The sequence below is a fragment of the Coenobita brevimanus genome, chromosome 2 (genome assembly GCF_032717465.1).
Source record: "Coenobita brevimanus isolate Jiangsu-jjx chromosome 2, ASM3271746v2, whole genome shotgun sequence".
NCBI lineage: Eukaryota > Metazoa > Arthropoda > Malacostraca > Decapoda > Coenobitidae > Coenobita > Coenobita brevimanus.
In genome coordinates this window covers 26,819,451-26,843,925 of record NC_136955.1, presented here as the reverse complement: position 1 = coordinate 26,843,925, position 24,475 = coordinate 26,819,451, and positions in this window count along the sequence as shown.

The following is a 24,475-nucleotide window of genomic DNA, read 5'->3' as shown; positions in this document are numbered from 1 at the left end:
TTGAAATCCTTGTGCTCACTTTTCCCTATTTCTGATCATTTTTATTTATGAGAGGGGGCTAACCCCCCAAAACAATGTGGATGTCACTCTACTCAAACATGCCATTACGGATTACATTGTACAACATACACTAAGATATCAAAGAAATATCTGCCATCGTTTTCCTGTTTTGTATCCTTTATAAATTTTGGAGGGGGACCGAACCCCTAAAACATAATGGTGGAAAATATTATATAATGGATGACAATCAAGAAACAAGGCTAACTGACCCAAGAAGTTTCGCTAAAATCCATGTGTTCATTTACCCTATTTCTGATCGTTCATATTTTTTGGAGAGGGGCTAACCCCAAAGAATCACTGGGGAGGCACGCCCCCCAATTATCCCATTACGGATGAGAGTTAATTGTACAACGTGCACTAAGATATCAGAGCCACATCTGCCCTCCTTTCACAATTTCTGAGAATTTTTTGATTGGATGAGGGGCTGACCACCCTAAAAGTCGTGGTTGGAAAACTGTTAATTGTGGAAAACCTTCCCAGTACCCTGACGAACTCACCTGGGAAGCTTCACTGAATTCCATCAAATGGCCTAGAGGGAGTTTAAGCTCGAGCACACACACACACACACACACACACACACACACACACACACACACACACACACACACATTACATGAACTCCATATCTAACCCTTCATGATCAAACTCTATTCAATGGTGAGAAACAGTCCGAGAAGTGGCAAATATTATTTAAAAGATATGCAGGATCGAAGGAGGCTAAGAAGACCTCACGATACATGAAGAGTATATGTAAATCCTCAAGACCAACCACTCTAAGCTATGTAGCAGTCTAAGGCAGTGATTCTTAACCTGGGGGCGAGAGAAGTTTCCAGGACGGGCACAAGCATCCAAAGAAGAAGCAACAATTGTCTTGAATAAGAGTGGGTCTATCACGTTGAAGGTTTGGTTTACATTAATTCCTTATTTTGTGTCTGTTTTAACCTCTGAAGCACATTTTTTTTTTTCCCTCATTGTGCAGTAGGATTGTTTCTTCCACTGTCTGTCGCCTGGCCGCCTCTCTGCTCTTTCTCTTTGTTCCAGCCGTCTCGAGCGCAAGAAAGAGATCCATAAAAATCTCATATCAAAGGGTATACCAGACAAGTTTTTCAATCTTAAAAAAGTTGTGCCGTCATCAGGACTGGTTTCTGTTCCCGGTCATTTTACAAGGTTATCCCCTCCCCCTTCCCCTCTTTTTTTTTTTTTTTAACTTAAATATTCAAACAGCAACAGCCTCAAGTGCCACTCACTAGCCACATCCACACCAATCAGCTTCCTTTCCCTTGCGCCCATGCATTTCTTTATCCAGTACAAATATATTTAATTACTGCATAAGAGGTAAACAGTAGGGATGGTTTTTTAATTTCAAAATGTTTGCTGTTTGATTTGTCTTTCGTAACAAAGATGTTTGCGAAGTGAAAGGGGATTATTGCTGTGCACTGTTGTCATCAGTGTACCAGTGTACTCACAGTATGTACAGTATATTATAATTTTCTAAGTACATACAGAACACCACACAACGTACATCATTTCATCACCTGTGCATTGCATAGTAAGCCAGATGTCAAGTAATTTCGGCGTCAGGTTCACTAGGCAATTCACCAGCCACGCACTCCTCAACCATTTTGCTAAACTTGGTGCTAGACCCCTCATATGATAGTCTTTTATATCAACATCGGGTGTATGCTGCAATACTAGGGAATCTCTTAAGCCCAAAAATGCTTAAGTGACAAATACAAACTTTATGATTATGCGATATATCAAAATAATTAGGATATATCAAGTAGTTCAGTGCATAGTATTATAATCTTAGGTTACAAAATCAATGAGACCTCCTTCACAGCTTTAAGGGAGTACTAAATGTGTGTAATAATATTTGAATGGCAAATAATTAACTGCGAGAATAATATTATAACTGATGATATACGTATCGACGACGTCTGATTTCCCAGCCAAATACGGGCGTCATCTGCCAGAGCCATGACTGCGGGCGTTAACAGAGGCAAAGCTATGCCATGTAGGCCCATGATCCCATCCCGGGAGTGACTCGTGTTGAGCGCATCTTCGACACCCGAACTGAAGCTCCTTCGAGCAAGACTGGTATCAGACTTAGATTTTCCCGGATCTTCGTCCGCCAGGTTTGTGAAAAGTTAGTGTTCAAGGTAAAAACGGCGTTATTGCGATTTTCTTTTTTTCCACTCATTGAATAGCATATGCTTTTCTGCACATATTGTGAAAAAAAAAAAAAAGTACCTGAAGTCGAACAGCGCTAAAATCTGGAGTGATCACGGCAAATAATACACATGTTGCTGCACACAACCTGTAATCCTCTCTTGCCAGGAAAAAAAAAAAAATCAAATTCCGCAAGTCAGAGTCCTTCATTTCGTGCCAATGCTTTCGACTAAAGACGATATACGAAAAACAGGAAAGCACCCCCAATATGGGTAAAGAAAACGTGTGGGGGGGGTCCCCCCATCCTTCAGCACCATCTAGGGAGCCACCGGCAAAGTACAGCGAGTCCGCAGAATATGATTTGCCTTCTGTTTTTCAAAGGTCTGGGAAATTATCATTCCGCATGTGTATACTGCTCCCCATGATTTAATTTTTAATATCATTCATACGCATTGCTAATATTATCCATAAATATCTAACATATTATTTCTCCAATTTTACTGATAATATATGTAGTCCATAGGTATAGGATGTACTAATTAGTGTAGGCCTATCCTACCCATGTATTGGTTTACAGTTTAGTTCAGCGTTTCTCAACCTTTTTACTCTTGGAACCCTTGAAATAATTATTATGTCTCAGGGAACCCTTACATAAAAAGTACTGTATCCTCTATTTCTCTGGTATAAAGTTAAAGTACATAAGGAAACACAATATATATTTTCTGATAACTGGTTTAAGCAAAAACAATAACTGACGCGTATCTGAAGTTTATTGACAGTGCAAAAAAATTAATAAGAAAAGAAAAATAAATAAATAACTGAAATTACACTGCTTGTTTAATAGACTTCATAGGGAGGTTTTCATTCACACACAAAAATAAACATAAATAACCAATATCATATATAACACATATAAACAGAACGAAAACAGATAATATCTACTAGCACTACTACAATAACTTGATAAATAAAACTTAAACAAATAAAACTGAAGCAAATTACGGCAAACAAAAGAACTAACCTTGGAAGAGAGAGAGAGAGAGAGAGAGAGAGAGAGAGAAAGAGACAGACAGACAGACAGACAGACAGACAGACAGGAGAGAGAGAGAGAGAGAGAGAGAGAGAGAGAGAGAGAGAGAGAGAGAGAGACAGAGACAGAGACAGAGACAGACAGACAGACAGACAGAGAGAGAGAGAGAGAGAGAGAGAGAGAGAGAGAGAGACACACACACACACACACACACACACACACACACACACACACACACACACAAACTTCCCATAAACTAACAAAATCATAAACATACTTAAACTGTTAAAATTCATATACAATCCCTAAATGATGGGTAACATTTACTAAATAACGTGGGTGAATGAAGGACTGTACCAGCACACCAGGAAGTACATTCAGGACCGATGGAGACCGTGCATGTGTCCTGTACTCGAGTGAGTCACTCGATGATACACATGTATAGTAAAATTACAAATATGAATTAAATACAAAAATGACTCAGAAATGCATTTACATATGATCACTATTTCTCTGGGAACCCCTAGCGACCTCTCGCGAAACCCTAGGGTTCCTGGGAACCCTGGTTGAGAAGCGCTGGTTTAGATTGCCATGTGAAACTGTATATCATTTAATACTGGCAACGCAAAATAACAGGGAATTCATATGTATTATCTTATTGATACATCATCGTATATAGGTAGGTATAATGCAGGAACAGTAAATCCATGCACACAAGACACATTAAAGAAAAGACATGCCGAATTTCATTAATTATTGCTCATGCATTTATACTGGAAAACCTCATGCATCAGTATGCAGCATGCATTGTAACTGAATAAGAGAAAATACACATGAGAAATAAAACAGAACATACTGGTAAGCAGAGAATTAACACAACAAAATGTGTCATACACAAAACTGAACAAAGTGCTCTAGATGGAGAATAACAGAGAACAAAAAGTGTCATGTACAGAATATAAAGTATTGTACAAGGAAATGGAAACAGAACAAAACGTTTCAGATGAAGAATAATACGCAACAAGAAGTGTCATAAATGGAATATAGAGCGAAACAAAAAGGAACATAGATTCATATATTTATAGGTTTAATATTTAACAGGTTTAATATTTGCAGCTATACTATTGTCGCTCAATGTATAGGAATGAAGTTCTAATTACTATAGATTTACATGATGAAAATATTTTGTCGGATTTAAATCATATTAGAACAAAAAAAAAAAAAAAAAAAAAACAAGCCATAGTTGGTTTACACCATCCATCTTTATATCATCATCATCATCCGGACCTCCTTTCCCACCCTAGGGCAGCGTGAGGAGCAGTAATGTCCAGACAGCCCAAATTTGCCCAATCCAATGGGCCACACTTCCATTCACTTATCATTCAAGGCCCCGAAATCCTGGCTCTATTGGATACGCCAAAATCATTCACCACGTTCTGTAGCTTCACATAATCGTATCCGATTGAGTCAATCCGGACGCTGCCACTTTAAAATGGGGTGCCAAATCCCTGATCAAGCACTTCTCACAAAATTCATACAGCCTGCTCGATTGTTTGTCAGTTCCCTAGCCTCACCGACTTCCAAACCTCTCTTCCTCACACACTCATCCATCATATCTCTCAACCTTGTCCTTGGCCTACCTCGCCTCCTTCCTCCTTCAAACTAGCTCAGATATACCTTTTTCACCACTCTAGTGTTATCCATGCTCTCCACATGACCAGTGCAGTACACTCTCTTCGATTCTGGTGTCCACCGACTTCCTCACTCCACATTTTTACGAATCACATTATTTCGTATCTTGTCCACATACATTCCTCGGCAGTCCCATCTCCACTGCTCTTACTCTTGACTTTTCATTTTCATGCCACACCATAGTCTCACATCCATATGTTAAAGTTGACACTAACACTCCATCATGTAAGCCTCGTGCAGCTGCAACACTCAAGCCTCTGTTTCTTATCAAGGCCTTCAGTGCACCAGCTACGTTTCTTACTTGAGTCACTCTACTTTCAACTTCTTTTGCACATTTTCCTCTCTTTTCTATCACAGTACGTAGGTATTTGAACTCTCTCACCAATTCCAGTCTCTCTCCATTCACTGCAACATCACACTGGGAGTCACCTTCTCTCTCAGTAACCATCACTTTACTCTTTTCTACATTTACTCTCAAAGTACGACGCTCACAGACAACAGCAAAACTCTGTACTAGCCTACCAAGTTCTTGTCCGACACTTGCAAGCAGTACTGCATCATCAGCATACAACAAATTTGATATATTCCATCCATCACCGTTCATTACTAACGCCATCCCTCTCTCCATTACTCGTGTTTTTTACTTCTTGCATCACCCCATCCATGGGGACACAACCTTGTCGCACGCCAACACCGATCGTGAACCATTCACTTAGATGCCCATTAACCCTTACACATGCTTCACTACCATCATAAAAACTCTTGACGGCACATAGTAGCTTACCATCTACACCATCCTTATATACTTTGTAATATTTGTTTGCATATAAGGGCAAATCACCTTATTTGGTGATTATTTCCTTATCCTTCGGAAATACATAGAAAACCGTTATTGGGGTGTATTTTTTGTAGCGTTTTCATATGTAGCATGGGTATCACTTTGCATTCATTTGGCCTGAAATTCAATTTATCTGCCGAAAAACGTAAACAGAAGAAAACATGATGACTCTCAAGGCCATCTGTTGATACCGCAACGAACTAGAATGTTGCTTGCTCACGGGTTAATTCGCTATTTTTCCTGTCTTCCGTTTATCATCTTTGCTTTCGGCACTCTGCGGGGCGAAAATCAACTGTGAATGTAAGGTAGTGTTGGAACAAGCCAGTGACTGAGACTTGCGTATGTGTCGGGGGGTAGGGGGAGGGGGAGAGAGACATGTAATATTTTGCCTTAGGAAGCTTTTCTGGCTCCAGAGGCTCACTAGATTGGTGATCTACACGCATAAGGTAAGCGAGTGTTTTTATACCCTAGAACAGTGTTTCTCAACTGGTGGTCCATGGTGACTTTTTGAGTGGTCCACAGGACGTTCACTATATTTGGTATTAAACTGGAAATTGGTTCATATATTTTTAAATTTATTGAAAATGAAGTACGAAAATTTTTTATCAAAATAAGTAATTGGCCATTCATTTTATTGTATTATTCCTATTTAGGAAATATATATTGTTCAAACCAAAATGTTTGTTGTCAATGCTTTATTTATCATTACTCAAATATGAAATGGTCCACGATATTATTTTTAATTGGGCTGGTGGTCCGCGGCCTGAAACGAGTTGAGAACCACTGCCCTAGAATGTGTTTATTTTGCCAGTAAGGAGGTTAATAGGACTCAGGAGTGTGCATTAGGTCTCTTTTTGTTTTCATAAGCCAATTTAAATGCGATGCATTTAGTGGCTTCGTATTTTGTGAAGAGGAGAGTATATAATGCTTTCTACATTTGTTCTGATACTCTTTTGGCAACTGTTTGTCACATAAGAATGGGCAGAGAATTTGCAGACGAGGAGGGTGTAGGAGTGTCAATGGTCTTGTTATGCAGAGAGAGAGAGAGAGAGAGAGAGTGAGAGGGGAGGGGGGTGGGAAGGAACGAGAGAGTGAGAGGGGAGGGGGGTGGGCAGGAACGGAGTCGAGATCAAGAAGGAATATCAAAACAATGGGTAGTATACACGAAAGATATACACAGGCGTTATGTCACTCTGGAGGTGTTTACTTCTCGTTTGCTGGACGCACCCGAACCAGCGCCTTCTCCCTCAGGTGACTGGCTTTTCAGGGTTAGGTTCAGTGGCGGTATGTATGGTCAGCATCATCGGGGGGGGGGGGAGAGATAACAGACCCAGGATTATCCTAGCGTGTGTGTGTGTGTGTGTGTGTGTGTGTGTGTGTGTGTGTTTCATTGTGTGTGTTTTGTGTGTATGATTGTGTTTTAGTGTGTGGGGTCATACTTAATGAAATCGACATAGGAAACGAAGCACTTCCGCAAGAACTATGGACCAAAATCAAATAAAGCGTGTCAGGAACAAAAGAAAAACAGTCTCTCTCTCTCTCTCTCTCTCTCTCTCTCTCTCTATATATATATATATATATATATATATATATATATATATATATATTGTTACATAGCCTATGATTTCATCATCCTTTGTGTAATTTTAACGCACAGTATGCTGCATGTTTGATCACGAGCGTGTTCTGCCTCAGTCCCCCCCTTCTACCGTTATAGTAGAGTAAGTCGTTCTCTCTCTTGTCCAGAGCGGGATTGTGAACTCTATGTCCCCATGGCTTTCATTTGCGCGTCCTCTTACAAGTTGTATCAGGCTCTGCCGGCCCCTATATAATGAGCTCAGTCTCTGCATCATGGCCACTTAGATCTGCTCCTCATTTTGTTCACATCTCTGTCCTCCCCTGTACAGTTATTGTTCTGAGTGTTCAGGAAGTCTCCAGCCATCTAGCAGCTGTGTGTAATTTGAGTATAACTGTTGTTGTATTTTTTCTTGTACTGTGTAGCATAAGGTTAATTCTTAGGCCTAGTGAGGTTTTGATTAACGTTGGGTTGTGTCAGTTATTTTTGATAATAGTTTGTATCTGTAATTATTTATCTGGCATTCACTGAGTATTATCTGGTATCTCATTTTATCAGGGCTGACTTAGATAAATTTACTCTTGCTAATTTCGTGTTAATAGAGGCTATTGCAGTTAACCATATATTTAACCTGTTTTTGCTATTACATTATCCTTATGAGTCCTGCATGTTTTATTGTTAGTTTGAGCATTAAACTTTGACTTGTAATTTTACCTAACTCTTTTGTTTTGAACCTGGAACTTTACGGGACAGTAGTGATTTTTAGCATTCTCACTTAAAGTGTACGTTATCTTTCTCTGTTCCGTAACATAAATCTGGCGACCTCATATCAGGATATTCAGGATATTATCATAAGGATATTGTTTGATATTTTGTGACTGTGATATATTCATGATGGCTACTATTTCTACACTTGATGAAGCCAGGGATTTTTTGTCAAATGTGCAAACAGTGTGTGATATAGAAAACAGAACAAAGAATGAACTTAAGCTCGTTGCTCAACAATTGGGAATTGCAGTTCACTCTCATCATTCTAAAGATCAAATTGTTGGCATGATTAATAAAAGCTTGTTTAATGTAACTCCTCCAAATGAGCAAACGCAGATTGAATTAGCTAAGTTACAGCTAGCTCTGCAGGAGGCTCGTGCTAAAGAAGCTGAATTTCAGGCAAATGCTAAGCAGGCTGAGTCTCAGGCTAAGGAGGCGGAATCTCAGGCTCGGATTCAGGAGGCACAGATACAGGCACAAGTTGAACTTGCTAGGATTCAGGCAGACCATGAGTATCGCATGAAACAAGGTGGAACTGGATCATCTTGCGCTGATGATTTTGATGTGGCTAAAAATGTTAAACTTGTCCCTCCTTTTAATGAATCTGATTTAACAAAGTATTTTCAGTTGTTTGAGAGGGTAGCTACAGGTTTTAATTGGCCTAAGGAGTATTGGCCAGTACTCCTTCAAACTGTTCTCACCGGTAAAGCTCAAGTAACTTATGCATCTTTGCCTCAGGATCAATCTGATAATTATGATGTAGTTAAGAGCTTGATTCTTAAGGCCTATGAGCTTGTTCCTGAAGCCTATAGAGTAAAATTTAGGACAACTTACAAGCAAGATAAGCAATCCCATGTTGAGTATGCAAAAATCAAAGAAGATCTGTTAGAGCAGTGGTTAAATTCTAAGAATGTGGATTCTGATTTTGGTAAATTTAAGCAGATGATTTTGCTGGAGGATTTCAAAAGGTGTATTAGTAAAGATGTAAGCCTATATCTTGATGAGAAAAGAATAGATAATTTGTCTGATGCTGCAGTTTTAGCTGATGAGTATGTTCTCACTCACAAGAGATATTCTAGAGAAAAAGGGAAAGCTGAGAGTAAGTACGTTGCCTCTACTCAGAGTACAGGTAACAGGAAAGAGAATAAGGATGATGTTTCTCAGGAAGTAAATACCAGCTTCACCTCTAGATTTCAGAAAAGTAAATGTACTTATTGTAGTAAGCTTGGTCATACTACGGAGAGATGTTTCAGGAGACAGCGTGATGTGAACAAAAAGGAGTCTTTAAATATTCAGTCAATTGGTCTAGTGTCCACTCTTGAGAGTTCCCAGAATTCTTTAACTGAGTTAACTGAACCTGCTTTGAGGGGTAACTTAAATTCTCATGATGGAGCTCCTCTTTTGAGCAGTAACGTGGGTGACACTCTCAAGAGTTCATGTGCTAATTTCCTGTCTGATGGTTTTGTCAGTCCTCTGGACAGTAATGACAGGAAATCAGTTAAAATATATCGTGATACAGGTGCTTGCCAATCCCTTATGCTGACCAGTGTTCTAGGCTCTAATGTTAATTCCTCTGATGAAACTGTAATCTTACAAGGTGTAGGGAATAATTACTTCTCTGTCCCTCTGTGCAGAGTGAATTTAGAGTCTGGTTTTGTTAATGGTTCTGTTATGGTTGGGTTGGTTGAGACACTCCCAATGTCAGGTGTAACTTTCTTACTTGGAAATGATATTGGTGGAAGTCAAGTGTGTCCAGCTCCTCAGTTGTCTAGTGAGCCAGTGGCTGCGTCCCAGGATTGTGATGTCCCTGATGTGTTCCCTGCATGTGCTGTCACTAGGGCTAAGTCTAAAGTTACTGGTGATTTAGAGGATAATGATGATGATGATGTTATCCTAGCTGACACTTTTCTTGCTAATTTGGACCACTCACCAGATGAGGCAGTACCCCGTAGTGTTGATAATTTGTCTCGTCAAGAGTTGGTTGAGTTGCAGGTTGCTGACCCTGAGTTGAAAGGTCTAGCTAACTCTGCTTACAGTGAAGAAGAGTCAGCCGGTGCTTCTACTTGTTATTATGTAAAGTCAGGAGAACTTATGAGGAAGTGGAGACCCCCAACAGCATCAGCCGACTGTGAATGGGAGGTTGTACATCAAGTTGTCATCCCTCGTGTTTGTAGGCAGGATATCATTCGAGTGGCTCATGATTCCAGTTTCGCAGGACACCTTGGAGTGAGGAAGACTGTGGCACGCATTTTGAAACACTTCTACTGGCCAGGTATCTTCAGGGATGTTTCCTGGTATTGTAAGTCTTGTCACACCTGTCAAGTTGTGGGGAAGTGTAATCAGACCGAAAAGGTTGCACCTCTAGTTCCCATTCCTCCTTTTGAGGCGCCTTTCACCCGTGTGTTGGTGGATATTGTGGGCCCTCTTCCTAAGACTTCTTCAGGATTTTCTTATGTGTTGACCATGATTGATATGGCTACTCGTTATCCTGAAGCCATTCCACTTAGAAATATCTCAGCAAAGAACATGGTTAAGGAAATGCTAGGGTTCTTCACAAAGTTTGGTCTGCCCAAGGAGGTACAGTCAGACCGGGGAAGTAATTTCATGTCAAACGTTTTCAAGCAGTCTCTGAAAGAGTTGGGCATCACCCAGATCACGTCTTCAGCTTACCATCCCCAGACCCAAGGAGCGTTGGAGAGATATCATCAAACACTCAAATCGATGCTCAAGAAATACTGTTTGGAACATCAGAAAGACTGGGATAAAGGTCTTCCATTCGTTGTGTTTGCTGCAAGAGAATCTCCAAATGAATCACTGGGCTTCTCACCTTTTGAACTACTGTTTGGCCATGAAGTAAGAGGACCCCTTAAGTTACTCAAGGAATGCTGGCTGTCGGAGGAAGATGACGTCAACCTGCTGGAGTATGTGATGAAGCTCAAAGAACGGCTGTCCACTGCTTTACAGCTGGCGAGAGAGAATTTAGGAGCTGCTCAGGAGAAGATGAAGACTTGGTATGACAAGAAGTCCAGGTTACGCCACTTTCAGCCAGGAGATCAGGTTTTGATTCTGCTACCAGTTCATGGGCAACCTCTTCAAGCCAAGTTTAGTGGCCCTTATTTCGTGGAGAAGAAACTCAGTGATGTCAACTATGTCATCGCCACGCCAGATCGTAGAAAGAGCAAGCAACTATGTCACATCAACATGCTAAAGTTATATCACAGGCGGGACGAAAATAATCCAGTCTGCACTGTAGCTGTTCCACCCGAGTCTACAAGTGAAGTTCTCCCATGCAGTATGAGCCTGAGTGATAGTTTGGGGAAGAATCCTGATATCATGAATGATCTCCAGACTAAGCTTTCTCATCTACCTCCCAAGGAAAGGCAGGAGTTTTCGGCATTACTGCAGGAGTACCCGCAAGTGTTCCGTGCTACTCCAGGAAGAACCACTGTGTTGATGCATGATGTCGATGTTGGAGACGCAAAGCCAATTAAATTGCCTCCTTACCATGTGAACCCAGTGAAAGTTCCTCTCATCCAGAAGGAGCTTGGCTACCTGTTGGACCACAAGATGATTGAGCCCTGTCAGAGCGAGTGGAGTTCTCCTGTCACTCTAGTCCCTAAGCCAGGTGGGTCACAGAGGCTTTGCATCGACTACAGACGTGTTAATCAGATAACCAAAACAGACACTTACCCTCTCCCTCGTGTGGAAGATTGCATAGACAAGATCGGAAAGGCTAGGTACATAAGTAAGTTTGATTTGTTAAAGGGATACTGGCAAGTACCTATGACTGAACGTGCTAGGGAGATCTCATGTTTTGTAACATTAGGAAAGGCTTTTGCATGTTCAGTAATGCCGTATGGTATGAAGAATGCACCAGCCACATTTCAGAAGCTCATGAATGTTGTAACAGAGGGTTTGGCAGGGTGTGTTGTTTATATTGATGATGTATTAATCTTCAGTGACAACTGGAAAGATCACCTATGCCATGTCAGTAAATTTCTTGACCGTTTAGTTCATGCTAATCTTGTAGCTAATTTATCAAAGTGTGAGTTTGGTCAAGCTAAAGTTCAGTACCTTGGGTATGTAATTGGTGATGGACATGTTGCACCACCAGGAGCTAAGGTTCAGGTTATTAGTGATCTTCCCAGACCTAAAAGTAGGAAAGAGCTACAAAGATTTTTGGGAATGGTAGGTTATTACAGGAGATTTGTTCTTAACTTTTCTATTCTTGTATCACCACTTACAGACCTACTGAAAAAGGGAGTTGAATTTGTCTGGACCGATAACTGTGAATCCTCTTTCAACAAACTTAAACCTATTCTATTAAGTCAGCCAGTGCTCGCTACTCCAAATTTTGCTAAGCCTTTTAAGATGGCTGTTGATGCAAGTGATACAGGAGCTGGGGCTGTTTTGCTGCAAGAGGATGATCAGGGTATTGAACATCCTGTATCTTATTACAGTAAGAAGTTCACTCCACCTCAAAAGAACTACTCAACTATTGAGAAAGAGCTTTTGGCCTTGATTTTGGGTTTACAGCATTTTTTCATTTTATTTGTGTTCTGGTTTTGACCCCATAGTCATTTATACCGATCATAACCCACTGAAATTCCTTAGTAAGTTTAAAGATAAAAATCAGAGATTGACAAGATGGAGTCTACTTCTTCAGGAGTATTCATTAGACATACAACATGTCAAGGGGAAAGAAAATGTTATTGCAGATTGCTTATCTAGACTTTAGACAGATTGTTTTAGAGTAATAAGAAATTTCCTTTGTAAATTTCTTTTTCTTTGTGGGGAGGTGTTACATAGCCTATGATTTCATCATCCTTTGTGTAATTTTAACGCACAGTATGCTGCATGTTTGATCACGAGCGTGTTCTGCCTCAGTCCCCCCCTTCTACCGTTATAGTAGAGTAAGTCGTTCTCTCTGTTGTCCAGAGCGGGATTGTGAACTCTATGTCCCCATGGCTTTCATTTGCGCGTCCTCTTACAAGTTGTATCAGGCTCTGCCGGCCCCTATATAATGAGCTCAGTCTCTGCATCATGGCCACTTAGATCTGCTCCTCATTTTGTTCACATCTCTGTCCTCCCCTGTACAGTTATTGTTCTGAGTGTTCAGGAAGTCTCCAGCCATCTAGCAGCTGTGTGTAATTTGAGTATAACTGTTGTTGTATTTTTTCTTGTACTGTGTAGCATAAGGTTAATTCTTAGGCCTAGTGAGGTTTTGATTAATGTTGGGTTGTGTCAGTTATTTTTGATAATAGTTTGTATCTGTAATTATTTATCTGGCATTCACTGAGTATTATCTGGTATCTCATTTTATCAGGGCTGACTTAGATAAATTTACTCTTGCTAATTTCGTGTTAATAGAGGCTATTGCAGTTAACCATATATTTAACCTGTTTTTGCCATTACATTATCCTTATGAGTCCTGAATGTTTTATTGTTAGTTTGAGCATTAAACTTTGACTTGTAATTTTACCTAACTCTTTTGTTTTGAACCTGGAACTTTACGGGACAGTAGTGATTTTTAGCATTCTCACTTAAAGTGTACGTTATCTTTCTCTGTTCCGTAACAATATATATATACAGGAGTAGACTGTAGCACCGGTCGAGCAGGGCAGTACTCCCATGGTGGATGGAAAGCGTATGACAGGGAGAGCTGGAGCTCCCGTTTCATCAGCCCTCGGGACTAGTTCCCGACCATCCCCCTTTGTTGAACTTTTTCAGTTTCTCAGTAACACGGAGAGTAGGCCAGCATGCTCTCCAATACATATTTCTCTAACTATCAACACCAAACTACATGCACAGTACACACTACACTTCCTTTTCCAAAATTCAACAATCATGTCGTCTCTACACGCAGCCTCGGAGTCCCCAGGGGTTGGGGGACCCATAAATGCCCCCACCTTCCCCCCCTCTCCCGGTTACGACTCGAGCTGCCTGGAATCACTGTCTGACTCACTTCTTCTACATTTCTGCAACATTTGTGGCCTTTCCTCCAATTTTCGCTCTGTTGAGCACCACCTCTCCTCCTCTAAACCTGTAACTTGCAATACTTTGGTGATAGAAACTCCGTGTACAAACAGCTAGATAAGGAGTTTATTACAAGCTCACAGTAAAATAGTCTGCCCGGCTAGGCTGCCTGATATGAACTGATGCAATAACACCGTCTTCAGGCGTGGGAAAGTGTGCTGACCTAGCAAGATTAGTGGGGGCATGTATGCATTGGGGGGGGGACATATATACATCGGGGGTAGACATATTGTGGAGGGGGTACACTACTCCCCCGGGTAGCTGAGACGGTGTCTCCTGACACCGGGAGTTAAATGGTGTTTGATTATAGTAGTAAGGCAGGACCGGGAGGTTTGTACAAGGGATAAGTATGATACAGGGGCAGTAGGGGAGACATGGCCATGTTGAGGGGATGGAATTAGAAGGATATATACATATAAGATATACAAGGAATAATAGGTACAAATCCAGTAAGGGTCGAAGGGATATATAAACATAATGGGAAGTACACAATAATAGTTTGATACATGATAAACAAGGAGTAGATATGAGAGTTCTATTGTTGTTCTTCCTTCCTTTTTTTTTTTTTTTTTTTTGAATTTTCTGTAGGATACACTGTCACTCAGTAATGCATGAAAGAAATACCATCATTTTCTAGTAGGCAGAGTGCTGTTCACAGTTTGGTTAAATGTTAGACGGCAATGGTAGTCACGGAATGTGAGGGCACTAAGTACGGGGAGTTTCTTCGTCGTGTGTAGGGCGTACTATGCCGGTAGCGACTCTGATTTCCTGGAGTCGACGTTCCATTTTTCTGACACAACAATGCACTGCACAGATGATTAGAAAACCTATGAAAGCGATAACCACAGGGGGAAACACAACTGTTAGATGAACCCATGGACGGCTGAAGGCCAGAGAAAATTGATCCATAATGAAATCACTGTCATTGAGGAAGGTGAGCATGCGCAAGTGAGGGGAGGTGATGGTAATGTTGGCAGATGGTAGGGTTGAAGGCATGTCGATTGGTTGAAAGATGTCATAGGAGTGTTTACGAACAGCTTGGTGATAGCGAGTGGCGTAAGTGATGACGGACTCTGATTTGACGGTACAATAGTCAGGTGCTTTGTAGAGACCACTAGCGGGGACGGAGCGAACGGAAGAACCAGGACACATGATTGTGACAGAGATGGGAACAGCAAAGAAGAAGTACTGGACATGGTTGAGGTGAGCATGGTGGACCTGGAGGTCAGGAGCTGGGGCAAAAGAACAGGCCGAGTAGATGGAATGGTTGCGAACTAAAGCAGACTCACAGGGTGTAGCACTGCTAGGGAAGATAGCGAAAAGGTGGGCAGCAGAGACGAGAGGTCGGAGTAAGGGAGGAACATTGCTGGAGGTCTGTGGAAGAAAGGAAGGCAACGGAAAGATGATCATGGGAGAGGAGGAAATATTCTGAAGGAACAGATACCTGTAACTAGGAGTTGTTGAGGCGGAAAGGGAAGGGAATGATGTGGAAAAGGTTAAAGGTTATGGTAGAACGGAGAGGAATATGGACGACGACGTATGTAGTGAGAAGAGTGGCTTCGAGAACAGGATAATAATATTCAAGGGAGGAGTAAGGGAGGACTGGGGAGAGACCGAAGGTGGAGTGAGCCCATTCCAGGACAGAACGGAGAGCTGAGACAGGTACTAAGTCGGCAGTGACACGTCCATTGATTGCATCAACCAGGATACGAACCAAGGCAGAGACTTGAGACAAAAGAGAGTCAATGGCTAGTTGGAGATTATCCATGTTGAGTTTGAGGTAGAAGAACTGAGAGATAACGTTGAGATCTGAAAGGTGGCGTTGTAAGATATCGGTGAAATTGTTTAGAGTGGACGTGACTTCATTGAGTTGGGTTGTGAGCTTCTGTAACATAGTGTGTTGGATTTTAATGACTCGGCGTTGTGATTCTAGGGCTGAAGCTAAATGAGTGAGATCAGATTTGAAGCCAGAAATGTCACGGGCTGTAGCAACGCCAAACAAGCCACTCAGAATCTCACCGCCGAAGTCGAAGAGACCTCGTTTCACACGAGAACGACCAACGGGTGTCTGAATGGAAAATGTGTCATTGAGCTCAGTGAATCTGTTACTTATGTATTGCAATTGCCAGGAGAGTGGGAGGAAAAGGTTATAGAGATACTCATTCGGGTTGTGTGTCCCCATGAGGGCAATGAGATGGTTCCTGATTCCGTGGAGCTGGTGCACATAGGCAGGTAGGGCAACGGCTACGTCAGCCAGGGGCGCAAGATTGTAGCGCAAAGAGGCTACGTCTTCGATAAGCATTACCTCGCCTCCCGAGCCGACCAAGGCCCCGGGACGTACTCCACCATCATCCTGACCTGACCCAGACCCCAGGAGGGTCAGCACTGCCAGCAGGGAGATCACTAACATCGTACCTAGAAAATCAGGGTAGAGTTAATGGGGGAGGTCGTGAAGAGGTTGATGGGCAGAGCGCAGTTTGGACCGATATTGATTGGTTGATGAATGTGCAGGTGGAGATGGAGATGAAGGAGACTGAGGGATAGGTGGAGACAAGGTAGACTGAGGGATGGGAGGAGGGGAAGAGGGGGCAGGAGGTTGTGTAATTGACTCTTCCAACACGAGGCCATGGGGTGCGCGCTTTAAGTCATCGACGTGGACCCATCTGGTGTCCCTAGTGGACAGGTCCTGGAGGTGAAATTTGTTGCCTTGTTGAGTGAGGACTCGGTGGGGCCCTGTAAATTTGTCATCCAACTTGGAGGAACGCGTATGGGAATGAGCAAAGACAAGATCGCCTACATTGATAGTGATAGGAGAGGCGGACTTATGTTGGCGCTGCAGCATGTCCTCCTGAGAGGAAGCCAAAGTGGATTGGACATACTGGTGGATTGTCTGGAAGCTGGCCAATTTTATTTTAACATAATCATCTATGTTGTAGATGGGTTCTGGCTTTGAGGATAAGAGAGAGTATGGGAGGTCCTTGTCAAAGCCAAAGAGGACGAAGAAGGGAGATTCAGCAATGGATGCATTGATGGAACTATTGATGGAGGATGCCACTTGGGGAATCCAGTCATCCCAGGATGAACTATGGGAGCCTAGATGTCTGAGGCACTCTAAGATTTTTCGGTTGTGGCGTTCTACAAGGCCATTGGAAGCCGGATGGTTAGGCACGACATTGCACTTACTGATACGAAAGTGGCGACAGATCTCATCGAGAAGGCTATTGTTGAACTCTGTACCGTTGTCAGTAAGAATGGTATGAGGGGTACTGAACGGGCAAATTACGTGATCTACAAGGGCACGTGCAACGCTCTTCGCGGTCTTGTCGGAGAGGGGAACGAGGACACAGTAGCGGGAGAAGTGGTCGACCGCTACGAACAAGTACTCAGCGCCAGATTCTGTGAGAGGTAGTTTTAAGAGATCGATTGAGACAGTTTCCCATGGTCGTGATGGGATTGGGTATTGTAAGAGAGGTGCTGGTAAGCCGGTTGATCCTTGGTGGCGGTGGCAGGAGAGGCAAGAGTCACAGTGGGCATTGATATCGCGGCGCATGGTTGGCCAATAGAATTTGAGACGTGCTTGGCGCAAGCATCGGTCTTTACCTGGATGGGAAGCTTGAGGAGTATTATGAACAATATGAAGAACCTTTGGTTTCAGGGCAGTGGGAACAACAATTTGGCTTACTTCGCGATTGGACATATCTTTGCCTATTAGCAGTGTTTTCCTGTACAAGAGATCATCATCTAGCATGAACTCATCTAGTGATACTGGCAGAGTAGGTAAGGTCGAGGCATCGCCAGATTCTAGGAAATAAATGATTTTGGACCACATGGGGTCTTGGCGTTGAAAGTTTCGAACAACTTCTGACGTTAGTGTCGTGTTTGCAGTTACTTCAGGCTGCAGTGATGTTATAGCTGCTGCTACGTGACGTGAGAGTGCGTCTGCGACTACATTCAACTTGCCTGGTACATATTGAAAAGTGGGATTAAAGTCCTGGATGATGACAGACCATCTAGCTAACCTACCTGTTAGGTTGCGATTCTTGAACAAATCACATAGTGGAAGGTGGTCTGTTTGGATATGCACTGGATAACCATAGACTATATCTCTGAAATGTTTCAAGGACCAGATTACCGCTAGCGCTTCGAGATCTGTGACACTGTAGTTACATTCAGCGGTTGTAAGGGTGCGACTAGCATACGCTATTACGCGCTTCCTTCATGCTTCATCGAGTTGCATCAAAACGGCACCAAGTCCAGTGCCTGAGGCGTCTGTGCAGAGAAGGAAGGGTGTGGTATAATCAGGGAACGCTAGAACAGGGGCATTTACAAGAGCTGTCTTTAGCTTTTGGAAAGCCTGTGACTGGTCGTTAGTCCAAACAAAGGGCACATTCTGCTTGAGTAAGTGGGTCAGAGGAGCGGCAATCTTTGCATAATTCCGGATGAAGCGACGATAATAGCCACTGAGGCCCAGGAAACTTCGTACAGCGTCGGTAGTGCTAGGTTCTGGGAAGGTAATGAACGCCTTAGTTTTATCCTCATTAGTATGAATGCCTTGTGCATCTACGACATGGCCTAGGAATTTGATTTTCTTTCGCAGGAAGTCACATTTACTGAGATTGATTTTCAGGCCTGCGAGCTGGAGGCGTTCAAAGACTTGCTGGAGTTTGGTAAAATGATCAGGGATGGATTTACTCACAACAATGATATCATCTAGGTAAGCAAAAAGAGAGTGTCCCATCATACCGCTGAAGACTGAATGGATAAGTCGCATGAACACGGAAGGAGCATTTCTCAGACCAAAAGGGAGTCTCTTAAACCGAAAATGTCCAGAAGGGGTGCTAAAGGCTGTAACTGGGCGAGAGGACTCTTCCATTTCGACCTGCCAATACCCGCTGAGGAGGTCTAAAGATGAAAAGACTACGTTATTTTCACCAAGGGATTCTAGCAAATCAGTGAGGACAGGTAACGGGAAACGGTCTGGAACGGTGACAGAATTGACCTTACGATAGTCGACTACTGGTCTAAAGTTGCCGTCCTTCTTTGGTACTAAGAAAAGTGGGCTATTCCATGGACTGACGGAGGGTTCAATAATGTCCTGGTCTAACATGTTCTGTACCATTTGATCTGTTTGCTTTCTCTGGCTGTGAGGCAATCGATACGCTGGTATGTAAATCGGCTGAGTTCCTGGGAGTAGTTCAATCGTATGTTTGACAAGGTCTGTTCTACCCATCGGTTCACCGGGTAAGGCAACCACGTTTCTGTACGAGGTCAGAAGGTCGAGGAGTTGAGGCGTATTTTCTGGGAAATCTGTGCAAGTGAGATGTGAGAGCATATCGGGTGAATGCGTCGGTGCAGATCCCGTAGAGTTAATAGTACATACACCTATTGGCGTATCATCAGTCTGAATAGTAGGAATTGAGGAATCCTGGCACACCTTTACGGCCGCTGGGTATACTAGGAAGTCTCCAATCGTTACACCACTTTTAAGTTTTAGTGGAGCATTTGTGACAGGTAGCATAAACTGTCCTCTAAGACTGTACACCACGCTGACTCATAAGTCAAGCCATTCACACAACACATCTCAGGTAGGGTTAGTACATCCACTCCTTCTTTCGCACCGGCAACACAAACAGAGACTTTGGTGAACTCATGCAGTAACAAAATTGTGCACGTATTCGTTACTGCACGTTTCGTCTCTGCGTGTTGGAGAAGATCATGCAGACTGTGTGAGGTAGGTAACTGAGACATGTCTGAGTCAGCGATAGTGTTGTCGGGAGATGTAAGAGCCATGTTCGAAGGCTGAGATGATGTATCAGGAGACATTGAGGAATTTATGTCCTTGCTCGCAGTCAGTAAAGGAATGATCTCTGTATTCTCAGATGATGATATTGGTGGTTTGGGCTGGGTTGGACTTTTTGGTAGTGATAGGGACAGAGGTAATTGAAGGACTGATTTGATCGTAAGAACAGGACGGGGACATTCCATAGTGTAAACCGGGAATCCAGAAATGTCTATACTGTACTACCACAAGCAGGTAATAATGCAATGGAATGTTGTGCCATGGTGGAGAAACCAATAAGGGCATCTGCGGGATACTGCAAGTCATTAGTGACATGAAATTCAATGAGGATAGGGGGCAAATCTCTGTGGAGTTTGACTTCAAGGGTGACTCTTCCCTTAACCTTAAACTCTGAGCCGTTAACACAACATAGGCGAATGTCTGGTGGTTCTAGGAATCTGACGTGGCTGTGATGGCGATGAATAATTTGTAAGGAATTTTCGGAGATGAGATTTACTATAGATCCTGTGTCCAAGAAGAATGACGTTGGTATGTCATGACTGCTTCCGAGAATGACTAAACCCGAGGATGTTATGGGACCTACACGGCGGATGGGGAGTTGGGTTTCTGATTCTACGTGATATTGGTCCAATACGGGCGCGGCGCTTCCCCCGACTGTTGGCGGTTGAGGTAACGACATTCCTCAGTGGTGTGAGTCGTGCTTGATTTGTGGTATTTGCAGTGTGGACGACGTGAGCGGGGAGGCGTACGTTGTCTGGTTTGGGAGTGAGGACGTCTGTATGTACGGTCGCAACTGGATGCTCGATGTCCAGAATGACCACAGTACCAGCAAAGAATCGAAGATTGTCTGTTTCGTCGGGCGCTAGATTGATCACGACCTGCGGTAGGAGAGCGATGTGTGGCAGGTCTGCCGCGTGTGGTGGGACGGGAGCGAGATTGGTCTGGGGTAATGGAGGTGTGACAGACTGAGGAGGCCAAGGGTTGGGTGGTGCCCTGACGCGTGTAGTTCGAACTTGTTCTTTCATGAATGGCTTTAGTAAACTGAATAATTTTATCTCCTGGATTGAAACCGATTTCCAAGGCTAGCTCTCGCTGTTTAGGGGTAAGCCAGTGAAGGAATCTGAGGTAACCAATTAAGTCAGCAAAGTTGGTGAGTGAAAGCATTGGAACACCATTCTTGTCTTCTAACCATTTCGTGCCTACCAGTAATTGGAGCATCTCGCTACTAGTTGCTTTCATGGCGGCGGCAGCTTCGCGGAGCTTGGCATATTGCGCTGGGACGCGCAAGTCCTCATCTAGTTGGTTTAGGAGATTAATGTATCCCATGAGAGACGCGGTATTTGAATGCTGGCAACAAATGCTGATGAGTTCCGTACGAAAATCAGCAAAGGTACGAATGCTATCGAAATGTCCTGCACGGATCGCGGATCCGATGTCTGATTTACCGTGGTGCAAGTGACCGAGGAGGTAAGCTACTTTGAGCGATTCCTCGGTAATTTGTCTATTGTTTATTTCTGTTTCGACTTCTCTGAGGAAATCATAGACAGACCAAGTTGGGTCCTGGCCTGTAAATTTGGGACGATTGGCATCGTCGAGATAGATAGACTGTGGAGGGTTGGCCATGGCTGGAAGTGTAGAAGTGGCGGCAGGAGAGGTGTGGGAGAGAGAGAAGGTAGTGGCAGTTAAGGGCGAGCAAGACGGGGTATGAAGGGAGGTAGGAGAGGGAACGACAGGGGAAGGAGTAGAGGAAGAAGAAGGGAGTGTAGAGGCAGGAGTAGAGGAGGAGGTATCTGGATTTATGAGGGTAGGACGGGTAGTAAGTGATTCTGCAGGAAGTGAAACGGGAGTCTCAGGTACAGGGCGGTGGTACTCTTTGCCACTTCGTAAATGAGTGATTATGTTAGAGTCGGCAGACGAGGTATGATCAGGTGATATTTCCGGGTCGAGAGGGCTGGTGTTAAGCGGTTGACGTGGAAAGTATGACAGTTAATGCGGCAATGGAAGATGAAAGGATGAAGATGGATACGTAGGTGGAAATGTATAAATAACAATGAGAGAATGGAATACACTAGGTGTGAAAATGAATGAAGGTGCGGGCATGGATGGTTTAAATAAAATGCGAAGGATGAGATGGAGTATAAATAACGTAGGTGAAGATGAAAAAGGGGTAATGAAAATGAGATGGAATATTTACAATAACCAATCTGTAGAGAAAATCGAGGATAATCTCCATAGCAAGGAAAGATATACTATGGTTACACAGTAGAGATGGGAGTGTTGAGATAGATGACGTGCAGGGGTGGGTGGGCGTAGCTGGGCTGGGGCGGGGCGGGGCGGGGCGGGGCGGGGCGGGGCTGGGCAGGGCGGGGCTGGGCTGGGCTGGGCTGGGCTGGGCGGGGCGGGGCGGGGCGAGGCGGGGCAAGGCGGGACAGCTGGGTGGAGAGGAGAAGAGACGCCGCGATGAATCACCGGCAGGGAGTGGCGGTCTTAGGAGGCTCCGTAATGCAGACCAGATGCGGGTGACGGCGGAGGCCGGTGGTGGGTGGTGAGGGCAGATGTGGGTGCAAGGCAGGTGTAGAGCTGTTGAGTTGCAAATGCAGAGAATGGTGGTGGGCAGGCAGTGGGCAGACAGTGATAAGTGGCACCGTGGGGGCAGAAGTTATGATGAGTTCGGAACAGGTGCTGGGAACAGGTGCAACAGGTGCGTAGGTCGGTGACGGTGACACGTGTGGTCAGGAACAAGGCGTATGGGTGCGGTTGTTTGAGAGGTGAGCACTGGTGAGAAAAATGGTACACTCGAAAAGCACAGCCAAGGTATAGAGGCACGGAGGAGGGGCGAGGCTGGCAGATGCGAGTCGTCGTGTATCTTGTTGTATCACTAAAAATCCAAGGAGGCGGTCAGAATGTGATGGTTCGAAACACCGCTGCTACCAAATGTAACTTGCAATACTTTGGTGATAGAAACTCCGTGTACAAACAGCTAGATAAGGAGTTTATTACAAGCTCACAGTAAAATAGTCTGCCCGGCTAGGCTGCCTGATATGAACTGATGCAATAACGCCGTCTTCAGGCGTGGGAAAGTGTGCTGACCTAGCAAGATTAGTGGGGGCATGTATGCATTGGGGGGGGACATATATACATCGGGGGTAGACATATTGTGGAGGGGGTACAAACCTCACCTTCTTTTCCTAACTGAGACTCAGCTGTCTGAGGCAACTGACAGGAAACCCTTTTCTGTATCCCCCTACTTTCTCTATACTCATTTCAAAGCCAAAGGTGGCTGTTGTGTATATATATGCAATGACTTATCTTGCTCTCATGTTCCTAAACTCGATTGTCTGAATTCTCCACACTCTGGCTTCGGCTTTCCTGTCACTCTCTGACTAAATATATCTGTGCTGTTTACTTATCTCCTACTTCTACTGACTATCAAAAATTCTTTGACTATCTTACTTTTACGATGGAACACATTCTATCCATTTCTCCTTCCTCTGAAATCTCCATTCTAAGAGATTTAAATGTTCACCACCACCTTTGGCTCTCCTCTCCTTTCACTGATCCACCTGGTGAACAAGCCTACACCTTTTCTATCCTCAATGACCTAGAGCAGTTTGCACAGCACCCTATCCGTATCCCTGATCGCCGTGGAGAGAGCTCCAACATACTTGACCTCCCCCTTACAACTAATACTTCTGCTTACACTGTTAATCTTTTCTCTTCGTTGGGTTCCTCTGATCACAACCTTATCACCTTAACCTGTCCTATCGCTCCAGTATGGCCTATGGACCCTCCAAAGAAACGTCATCTGTGGCACTTTGTAGCTGCAGACTGGGAGGCCATCAGGCAGTGCTTCTTTGATTTTCCCTGGAATGATTACTGCTTCCATGGCCGGGAGCCATCTGAGTGTGCCTTGCACATTAAGGAGGTTATTCTCTCAGGCATGGAAGCATACATTCCTTTCTCATATCCTTTGACTACTGCAAGAAAGACTTGATTTAATCTCGCTTTTTCTAATGCTGTCCACAACAAGGAGAGGACCTATAAAAGGTACAGGAGCCAACCCACCCCTGAATCACATGTTTTATACGTTTCTGCCCGGAATCGTGCTAAGTCTGTTCTTTGCTCTGTTAAAAATAATTTCATCCGTTCTAAATGCTCCCAACTCTCCAACTCGAATTCTTCCTGCTCCTTCTGGCACCTTGCCAAAAACTTTTCTAACAACTTTACCTCATAATCCTTCCCTCCTCTTTTCTACTCTGATGGTTTTGTAGCTATTTCTTCTGCTGATAAAGCAGATCTCTTTGCTCAGACTTTCTCCTCCAATTCCATTTTAGACGATTCCGGTGCTGTTCCTCCATCACTTTCCCCCTCTGACCTGACTTCCTCATGGCTGACATTAAAATTTCTTCAACTGATGTATTTTTTGCCATCACAGGCCTCAATACTAACAAGGCATATGGCCTGATGGAGTCCCTCCTGTTGTTCTCAAGAACTGTGCTTCTGTGC